This window comes from Macaca thibetana, chromosome 8, assembly GCF_024542745.1.
Source record: "Macaca thibetana thibetana isolate TM-01 chromosome 8, ASM2454274v1, whole genome shotgun sequence".
In the NCBI taxonomy this organism is placed as follows: domain Eukaryota; kingdom Metazoa; phylum Chordata; class Mammalia; order Primates; family Cercopithecidae; genus Macaca; species Macaca thibetana.
In genome coordinates this window covers 63,776,596-63,787,436 of record NC_065585.1, presented here as the reverse complement: position 1 = coordinate 63,787,436, position 10,841 = coordinate 63,776,596, and positions in this window count along the sequence as shown.

Sequence of the window (10,841 nt, the reverse complement as noted above, 5' to 3'; positions counted from 1 at the left end):
TTAGTTTCAGAAAAGAAATTTACTCGCAGACAATATATAAGCTTCCAATAATCAGAAAGGAAAATCAGGTTAAAAGATTTAATGAGGTTTTATCTTCATAATTAGTCACATCATTTTATTAAAAGGAAAAAAAGAAAAGCAGGCTTCAATGAGCCTTCTGTACCATAATAACAGATTTGCATGGTGTGTTGCAGTTTACAAAACTTTCTTACATCTAATTGCATTTTAATTTATATGGTGTCTGCTTACTTTTCTGTCAGATTTTAGAACTCTGTTGTGATCACTCATAATCTGAAACTTGAAGCTATAAAGATGGCTAGGGCAATAGCAGATACATTGCCTTGAATAAAATATAACAGAGAATGATAAAGACAGCCCCAGAAGATGCTTGTTCATACATGATTCCATCTCTAGCATGATCTCAGAGCTGGGGCTTCAGAGATAACATCAATGTGAGACGCTACTGGACTTAATTTGATTTTTTAAATTGTTATTCAAAATCACTTCGTAGGAGACAGTATTATTATTTAAGTTTAGTTTTTAAAACCGTTTCGTCTCCACCACTATTGCTTTTAAGCTTTTTAAAATTGAATTCTTACAGAAAAGCCTCTTTGCAGTCAACATCCACAGAAAAGAAATAGAAGCAATTGATCTACAAGGACCTGCCTTTGAAACATTGATACATTAAGGTAAAATCAAATGCTTCACATTGTGAAAATAGCTAATGCTCTTATTTGTGAAATTCAAATAAGCATTTCCTCCTCATTTGCATAGATCCAGTTTCGCTTCCTAATTTCCATACTGCCACCTGGATGCATTCAGGCTGTTCTGTGACACAGTTGAACTAGTTTGGAAGGTTCCTCCTTTGTCTCTGGGCTCCTTTTCTTTTATTCCCCTAGGACTCTTTGCTGCAAATGATTTGATCTGAAGCTATGTCTGAACAAACATAGACAAATGGAGAACTGAGGCAATTATACTATTAATTCAAGCAGAAAAAAAAGCACTTTGCCTGAGTTATCTGGCATTTCCTGGCAAACATCTCTTTCTGTCTCAGTGATCTAGAAGATTGCCTAACTTCTTTTCTTCAGGGGTGTAGATGTGGCCTATGTCACATGGCTCTCATTGCCTCATTTCCTGCTGCTTCAGACTGTGTCTATTCTAGGAAGGCTGACACATGATGAGAAGATTCAGTGGTTCTGAGGTACAGTACTTAAGATAACCCTGTGAAGGCTGAGAGTGGTATTTGAAATTCACAACTGATCGTGGAGTCTGGTGCAGCAGTCGTGGTAAGCTGGATATATATATAGTTTTTTTTTTTTTGAGACAGAGTCTCCTTCTGTTGCCCAGGCTGGAGTGCAGTGGCACAATCTCAGCCCACTGCAACCTCTGCCTCTGGGTTCAAGCAATTCCCTTGCCTCAGCCTCACAAGTAGCTGGGATTACAGGCGTGAGCCACCGCACCAGGCTAGTTTTTGTATTTTTAGTAGAGACAGGGTTTCACCATGTTGGCCAGGCTGGTCTCGAACTCCTGACCCCAGGTGATCCACCTGCCTTGGCCCCCAAAAGTGTTGGGATTAACAGGTGTTAGCCACCGCACCTGGCCTGGACCAATACTTTTATTCATTCATTTACTCACTGAGTGCCTCTTCTGTGCTAGGTCTTGGAGACACAAAGATGACAATGTCTTGGCACTTGTACTAGCAGTTTAATACACATTAAGAAGTAGTTACAACACCATACAATAAGTTTGAACAATGATTCCATTGTAGGCAAAAGCATATACCCTCTAAAAGATTTAAAGTAATAGAAGCAGAGCCACACCGGCAATTCTCCACGAATGTACTTCTTCTGCTTATCTCGTTAGCTTTTCCCCTACAATCCCTTAAAAATGACATAAGCCAGTTTCACTGGAGATTCATTCACTATCTCTTAAGGATACTCAGTTTCTGAGAGTTCTGGGGTAGACACTTTCAACAGACCAGGGTTTGGCAGAGGTTTGTCATGCCTTTCTGCCAAGGGCTCACCCTGGCAGATGGCAACAGCTGTTTGTGATTCAGTCAAGAAAGTGCAGGAGGAGCCCTGCAAAAATGTCCTTTTTATTACACCACTGACTTCTTTCCTGAGAGTGGTTTTTCACTGTATCAGTGCGTAATTGTTTTTGCTAATGCATTTACTCCAATCATACAAAAATCTAATTACTGTATGTAATGAATCATTAACAATTTCCTTAAATTCATTTCAGTGTTTGCATGCTGGTATTCAATTTATGCTAATAAACCTAAAATATTCATGTCTTTAAGTCTGAGATTGCAGACTATGTTGCTAAAAAATTTGTTTTACTAAATGTACATTTTAAATCTGCATTTTATAAAATACTGAGGTGTAAACTCTGCAAGATTATTCTGAAATACACAGCATTCAAATGTTCTATTTACTTTTTAAGCAGAGTTCTTTTTATCTCCTTCACACTGCGAATTCACTTAGCTACAACAAAATGACACGTGGTCCTGTTTAACTTAAGTGCATTAACTGGTGTTTGGTAATGAAAGAAGATCAAAAGTGACTGATGTCAAACTTTCACTTTGATTTATTCACATTGAGATTCAGCCTTTGATTCATTTGCTGAAATAGATATTAGGAATATGTACCTTATTTTTATTACTAATGAGTACCTTATTTTATTATTTTAATCAAGGAAGAGGAAATTAAACCTTGAATTCTAGCCATAAAAATATATCACTATAAAATCAGAGTTTTTTTTACAGTACTGCCATTATTATTATTACCTTATTATTACACACATACTATGTGCTAAGTGTCCATTTACTCTGATAACTGCTTAATGTTCACCAATTCATTTAGTCATCTTCCAAAGCCTATGAGGTCAGTATTATTATTATCCTCATTTTATAGATAAGAAAAAGATTTAGAGGGCCAGGCACAGCGGCTCACACCTGTAATCCCAGCACTTTGAGAGGCCGAGGTGGGCGGATCACCTGAGGTCAGGAGTTCAAGACCAACTGGTGAAACCCTGTTTCTACTAAAAATACAAAAATTAGCCAGGTGTGGTGGTGCACATCTGTCATCCCAGCTACTTGGGAGGCTGAGGCAGGAGAATAGCTTGAAGCCGGGAAGCAGAGGTTGCAGTGAGCCGAGATGGCACCACTGCACTCCAGCCTGGGCAACAGAGCAAGACTCCGTCTCAAAAAAAAAAAAAAAAAAAAGAAAAGAAAAGAAAAAAAGAAACAGATTTAGAGAAGTAAAGCAACTTGCTCATGGTTACACAGCGTTGCGCAGCGGTTCTCAACTTGGTGTGATTTTTGCCTCCCTAGGGACACTTGGCCATGTCTAGAGACATTTTTTCTTGTCACAACTGGACAGGGGGCAGCTGGCATTTAGTCGGGAAAGTCTAGGGGTGCTGGTTAACATCCTACAAGACACATGCTAGCCCCCATGACAAATAATTATCTAGTCCAAAATGCCAGTAGTGTTGTGGTGGAGAAACCTTGGTGTAGCAGCTGTGTGTGATGCCCATGTCACAGCTTCTTGGGCTACTGATTTCTGAGCAGCTGTTTTGGGCAGCTGTGATGGACAGCTGTGGTGACAGTGGCATGCAATTACTAGTGTCTCACTCCCAATACATGTGGTAGTTGCTCTTTGCTTTTTGCCTTGGGGCTTTCTCTGAAACACCTGTGCAGGTGTAAGTTGGGATTGTGCCATTGTTATCACCTTAGGGGAACCTTCAACCAGGGTTCAACCTCCCTGTTATTGGATGGGACCATTCCGAGGGCATTCTTCACAATTCCTCTGTGTGTCCCAAGAGAGACTGAGTCTCAGTTGCCTACAATGGTAACTGGCTGGTACAGCAGACCCTTATTCACCCTGCCTTCTCCCACTGCTTGAGGGTTGCCTAGAGTTGTTAACACCTCTGCAATTTCAGGCTGTGTTGTTACTGAGCTTTAAAGAAAGCTTTGTGGCAGAGAAACGGAGACATCATCACATGAGCTTGAGGTGGGATTCTGGTAACTACACTGCGGACTTTGAACTGTCTGCAACAGCTGGCTGAAATCAATAACACACTATCAGTTTTTATCACTTCCTTGTCTTACTCCTCATATTCTTTTTCCTAGCCTTGCCTCCCTAATAAACTACCTGTACCCAAGTCTTTATTTTAAGCTGTGCTTTCAAGGGAACTCAAACCAAGACCTTAAGCTAGTAAGTCTGCTATATCATATTGCAAATCCAATGAAACAGAACCAAAAGATGAGTTTCAGTCCATTCTCATCCTTTGGCTGAGGATTCCCTCTACAGTGTAAGTTCCATACTTAATGATTTCATATTGCTTTATCAGGACTCTAAATTCTCTCACCTCTTTATCTTTTTCCAAACCCAATTATACATCTTTAATGATCAAATCATTCTTTTTTTATTTTCTTATGCAGGAGCCATACTGGATTGTGAAAGGGACTCAGTTGACCTGGCCTATTGCAGATTTATGCTGAGAATTTCAATTCAGTCTTTGCTGCTCTTTGGAAATCTTTCATGAATCTTTTAATAACTTCCTTATATACATCTTGTTCCCTTAAAGCCCCAAACTTGGCTTTGTCAGCTCTCTTTCTTCATAATCTTTAGGTAACATTTGATATCTTCATCATGAATTTTTTTTTCCTTTCAACTTCTGTGATTATATCACATTAACTAGTCCTTCAATCTCTCTCTGACAGCTCTTTGTTTTCTTTAATCTCCTAACATCTGATTTTCCTCCTTCCTCCCATCTGAGGCTAGGACTCATCATGGGTCCTTTTTCTATAACCACTCTCTGGGGAGCTCATTCACTTCCATATGGATGACATCTAAATTTCTGTTTCCAGCTCTGAGATATCCCTTAGGGCTCAGGGTCATTCTTCACTGCCTATCCAACTACTAATAAGGAAGCCACAGTATCTTTGAGTAGCATTTTGCAGTTTAATACTATCTCTCTAAAAAATGGAGTTAAATTCATCTCTGACCCTCAAACTGGTCTCTCTTACGTGTCATACCACTGAATAATTAGAAACGAGGAATCATCTTAAATTCTGTTCTCTTCTTCATTGCATTGTTGGCTGCACACCCAGCATCTCTTACCACTTTCCTCTTCTCTTAAACTCCAATCTTGGTACAGTATCCAAATCCTCCCCTAGGCAGCCCATGTGACTTAGAGGTCAAACTCTCTCCCAAGCCCAAGAAGGCACTAGAACGGTCCAAGGAGAATCCTCTTTCCTCGTGCCACATTGCTTTAGCAATTGGCATGCAAACCAGTTTATGTCCTTGAGATGCAAGAAAAGATTTGTTAGTGAGTCTAGGGAAATTCTTTATTGCTCTTCTGAAAGAGATTTCAGGAGTAATTCTCTCTCTATGCTTTTTCTTGCTTTTTCTCAGGATATGTTCATGTGTGGATGTGATGGAACTGAGGTCACTAGGTTCATGCTACCTAGAGCATGAGGCTGACAAATAGAGAAGCACTGAGTCAAATGAATCTTGGAAAAATGGAGCTAGAAGAAAACCGGAGTAAGCCTGTCTCTGAAAGGGCACTACCTTTGGATATCCAGCAGTGGGACCCAGTATTTTTTCTTGTTGTTTAATCTCATTTCTGTTACTTGCAGCCAAAGGCTCTTAATGAGAAAATGGCTCTACCTTGTTTTCTGAAAGTTGCCTCAGTCATTCCACCCTTCCCTATTACAACACTCATCTCTTTAATTCACATCCAATAACTGATGTTTTCTTAACTAATCTACATCCTCTCATTCTCTCCTCCTTCTAATTCACCTTTCATACTGTTGCCAGGTGACTTTTCCTAAAAGACAACTTTCATGATGTCATTCTACTTCAAAAATTCCTATAATTGTTTCTTTTTGCTTTTAGTCCAAACTCCTCAGATATGTTTTTAAGGCTTTTCATAATTGAATTTCTTTTATACACCTAAGATGATTTCTCTGTGTTCCCAAATGTACAATTGACAGTCCTTCCTCCTGATGTTCTCTCAAGTAAGAAATGTTTCCTCTATGTAAATTCAGTATAGCTTTTAGTCTCTATTCAAGTTCTACCTTTATTCATAAATTTCTCCTGAATACAGTCAGCCTACATCCATTTAAACAGTCTTCATTAGGTGCACATTATGTGCCAGGTACTCAACAAGGCAGTGGAACTATGAAGACAGATAATCACAGTCCCTCTTGCCTCTGGGAGCAGGCAGTTGAATGCAATGCTTTTTAAAGTTTTAAGTAATGTGGTCATGCAAAATCTTATAGATACAAATTTGAATTTATAGAGTTTAATTACCAAGCTAGTGAGACTTAATGTTGCAGTTAATAAAAAGTTTGAAATCAAGGTATATAGGTAAGTATAGTGGTCTTATATTTAGCCTCAAAATGAAATTTATGTCATATTTTATTATGGTTACTTAATATTTTAAAAGACTATGATTCATCGGGCGCAGTGGCTCACGCCTGTAATGCCAGCACTTTGGGATGCCGAGGTGGGCAGATCACGAGGTCAGCAGTTTGAGACCAGCCTGACTAACATGGTGAAACCCCGTCTCTACTAAAAATATAAAAATTAGCTGGGTAGACATGGTGGCGGCACCATATATCCAACATTATGGTACAATCATTTGTTGCCTAACATCTCAGTCAACCATGGACTCCATATACAAGGATGGTCCCATAAAAGTATAATACTGTAACTTTGCTATATCTTTTCAATGCCTGTAATCCCAGCTACTGAGGAGGCTGAGGCAGGAGAATTGCTTGAACCCACAAGGCAGAGGTTGCAGTGAGCTGAGATCGTGCCACTGCACTCCAGTCTGGGCGACAGAGCCAGATTCTTTCTCAAAAAAATAAATAAATAAAACAGACTATGATTCATATAGTCAAATAGTTGTAAATATTAACAATTTTTAGCAGCTCACCTTTCAATCTCAGAATTTTTTTTCTTTCTTTTTTTTTTTTTTTTTGAAACAGAGTCTTGCTCTGTCACCCAGGTTGGATTTCAGCTCACTGCAACCTCCGCCTCCTGGGTTCAAGCAATTCTTCCACCTCAGCCTCCTGAGTAGCTGGGATTACAGGCACGCGCCACCGCCGCCACGCCTGGCTAATTTTTGTATTTTTGTAGAGACGGGGTTTTACCATGTTGGCCAGGCTGGTCTTGAATTCCTGACCTCAGGTGATCTACCCGCCTAGGCCTCCCGAAGTGCTGGGATTACAGGCATGAGCCACCGCGCTGGGCCTCAATCTCAGAATTTTCTATTAAACAGAAGCAACAGGAAAAACTTTCTGAAATTTGCATAAAGTTATTTTATATTGCATAAGTTAACATGTTTATGGTATTCAGTGATAAATTTGATGTATACCTATTATTTAAATCATTCATTTATTCAACATATAGTTATTTACCATGTGCTACATCCAAGGTCTTATTCTCAATCTTCTACCCTCAATTTGGTGATAATATGCCAAGGGAGAAAATACTAGTTATTGTAGGTGAAAAATGTTAGATGTTGAAATGGTTTGTGGCCCCCCAAACATAACCATGTATACAGCCTATCTGTGGTATTAAAATTTCATCTGGGGATGATTAGAAAAAAGATGCCTGAAAAAGTCCTAGGGGAGCAATAATGGAAAAAATATTGAGAAACACTTTTTCAGATATGGGAAAACAGCAATGAACAACATGGAAAAGAAAACCCCTGTCCTGATGGAGCTGATTTTCTCATGGGGAGGATGAGCTAACAAGATAAACAAGTAAAATGTATGATGTGCTATGGAAAGAAAAAAAGCAGCACAGGACAAGGAGAAAAGTAAATTAAAGGAAGGAGATAGGAAGTGGATGTGTGAGAGAAAGGGCATTGGCACTAGCTAAGGTGACCATGGAAATCTGAGTAAAGAATTCCATGGTCGAGGGAGCAGGCGAGGAGCTCTCCAGAGACAGAACAGACTGTACAAAGATCCTGCAGAGAGAGCAGACCTGGCACACCAGAGGACCGGCAAGCCTGTGTTCTGGGTGAGGAGGCCGGGAAGGGTATTAAAAGACCATGCCAAAAAGTTCACATGGCCCAAGTCATAAGGGTTATGTAAAAAATTTTCTGTAATGTTCATGAGAAAAGAAGAAGTCAAGGGTGTGTTCTGAGGAGGACATGATGTAATCTGACTTGCATTTTCACCAGGATCACTCTCAGCACGATTCTGAGAACGGGCTGAACAAGGCAAAGGGGACACCAAGCAACTAGTCGGGAAGGGTACTAGTTGGCTCAGGCTGCCAAAACAAAATAGCACAGGCTGGGTGTCTTAAACAACAGACATTTATTTCTCATGGTTTTGGAGGCCGTGAAGTACAAAATCAAAGTACCAGCAAGGTAAGTTTCATTGGGAGGCCTCTTCTGTTAGCTTAAACATAGCCACCATCTTACCTTGTGTTCATATGGCCTTCCCCTGATGGGTATGCATGGGTTGGGGAAGTAATGAGGAGAGGGAGAGGGAGAGAGGAAGAAAGAGAGAGCGCTCTCTTGTGAGTCTTCTAATAAGGACACTGATCCATTGTACCAGGGCTCTACCCTCATGACCTCATCTAACTCTAATCACCTCCCAAAGGCCCCATCTCCAAATACCAGCACATTGCAGGTTAGGGCTTCATGTATGAATTTTGGGGAGAAATAGACATTCAGTCCACAACAAGAAGCTACTGCAATAATCCAGGTGAGGGATGATGGGAGCTTGGACAACGTGGTATGGTAGACAGAAGTGGTTGGACTGTGAATGGGGTTTTAAAGGTAGAGCAGACAGAGCAGTGTTGCTTGATCTAATGTGGAAGATGAGAGAAGAGAGGAATCAAAGACGTCTAAGGGTTTTGGATACATAGGTTATCATTATTATTTTTACTAGGGTTTTCAATATTGATAAGTTGAATAGGATGCACCAAAGCACCTAAGATTCTTTTGAACACTAGAGTTTGCAACTATTTGGTCTAAAGAGTCTTAATTTGTAAATAAATGTGAGAGGCATTTGAAATTAAATTTATTTTTGTTTGACACAATGACTGGGAACACCTGGCATTTAAAGGACAGGGGTCAGGGATGTAAGCAATCTTACAATGCATGAGAGAGTTCCGCACAATGAAAGAAATGTTCTGTCACTAATTCTAACAACACTTCTGTTGAGGAACACTGGTAAAGTTGTTTTCATGTATTTGTTCTCTTTTAAAAATATTTTATTGCACTTTGAGGCAACAGGAAATAATATCTTTTACTGCCAATTATTTCAGGTACAGTTTCCCCAGCTAAGTTCTAAGGGCCTTGAGGGCGGGAGTCATCTTATATATTTCTCTTGTATCTTTACACAGTGAAAGCAGAAAAATACCTTTATTTTGCTATGTCTCTTGTTTTCTCCATATGCACTGGCATACTCTCATTTTATCCATTTCTGACAGGAAGGAAAGAAAAGATACATGCAAAGTGGATTTTAATCATAGGTGAGGTCTAATTTTTGTTTTAAGGACTCAGCATACGGGAAATAATATATTAGTATTAGCTCTTATTAATGATAACAATGGGAGGCATATAAAATTTCTTGATTGAAGCGAATGCCAGACTTAGTTATCAGGTTTTCTTTTTGTCATCACTTTGCCCATTCTCTTAAGCTCCTATCTTGACAGTAGAATTAAATGTTTTCTTTTCGCTAAATCAACAAAAAGTCTATTTTCTAAATCATGACATAATCCCAACTCTCTAATAGTTATTTCTTCATATTATTTCACAAGTTTTGTCCACATGTAGTTAAGTTTTAAAAATAAAATCTTTATTTTTTAGAGCAGATTTAAGATCACAGAAAAATTGAGTGGAAGGTATAGAGATTTCCCATATGCCCCCTGCCCTGAGACATGTATAGCCTCCCCCATGATCAACATTCCCCTCTAGAATGCTACATCCTTTACAACTAATGAACCTACATTGACACATCATTATCACCCGAAGTCCACAGTTTACGTTAGGGTTTGCCCTTGGTGTTGCACATTTTATGGGTTTGGATAAATGTATAATGACATATATCCAACATTATGGTACAGTCATTTGTTGCATAACAACATCTCAGTCAACCATGGACTGCATATACAAGGATGGTCCCATAAGATTATAATACTGTAACTTTACTGTATCTTTTCAGTGTTTAGATACGTTCAGATACACATATACTTACCATTGTGTTACAATTGCCTACAATATTCAATGTAGTAACACGCTGCCTAGGTTTGTAGACTAGGAGCAATAGGCTGTATGTGTAGGCTACAGCATCCAGATTGGTAGAAGTACATTCTGTGATGTTCGCACAGCAATGAAATTGCCTAATGGCACATTGCTCAGAATGTTTCCCTGTTGTTAAGTGATGCATGGCTACATCATACAGAGTAGTTTCTCTGCTCTTAAAATTCTCTGTGCTTCACTCTCTTCTGACCTCTGGCAACAACTGATATTTTTGCTGTCTCCATTGTTTTGCCTTTATTTTTAAATTAGAAATAATAAATACTGAATATGTAGTTATTATGACTTTTTATTCACTTAGAATCATTTTGTAAATACTTTTCAATGTTTCTAGCTAATGATCAGAGTTATAATTTTAATAGCTGCATATAGTCTAGCATATTTACTGTAGCTTTTTCCTTTATTGTTGGACAATTTGTGTTCGGTCTTTCATGAGTTACATATAATATTTCTATCTGGTCTTTTTGCCACTGATTTTTCTCATGCTCTGTTAAATATACCTCCCCACTCCCAACTTCACTCACCAATTATTGTCTACTTGCTTGGCTTCTGAC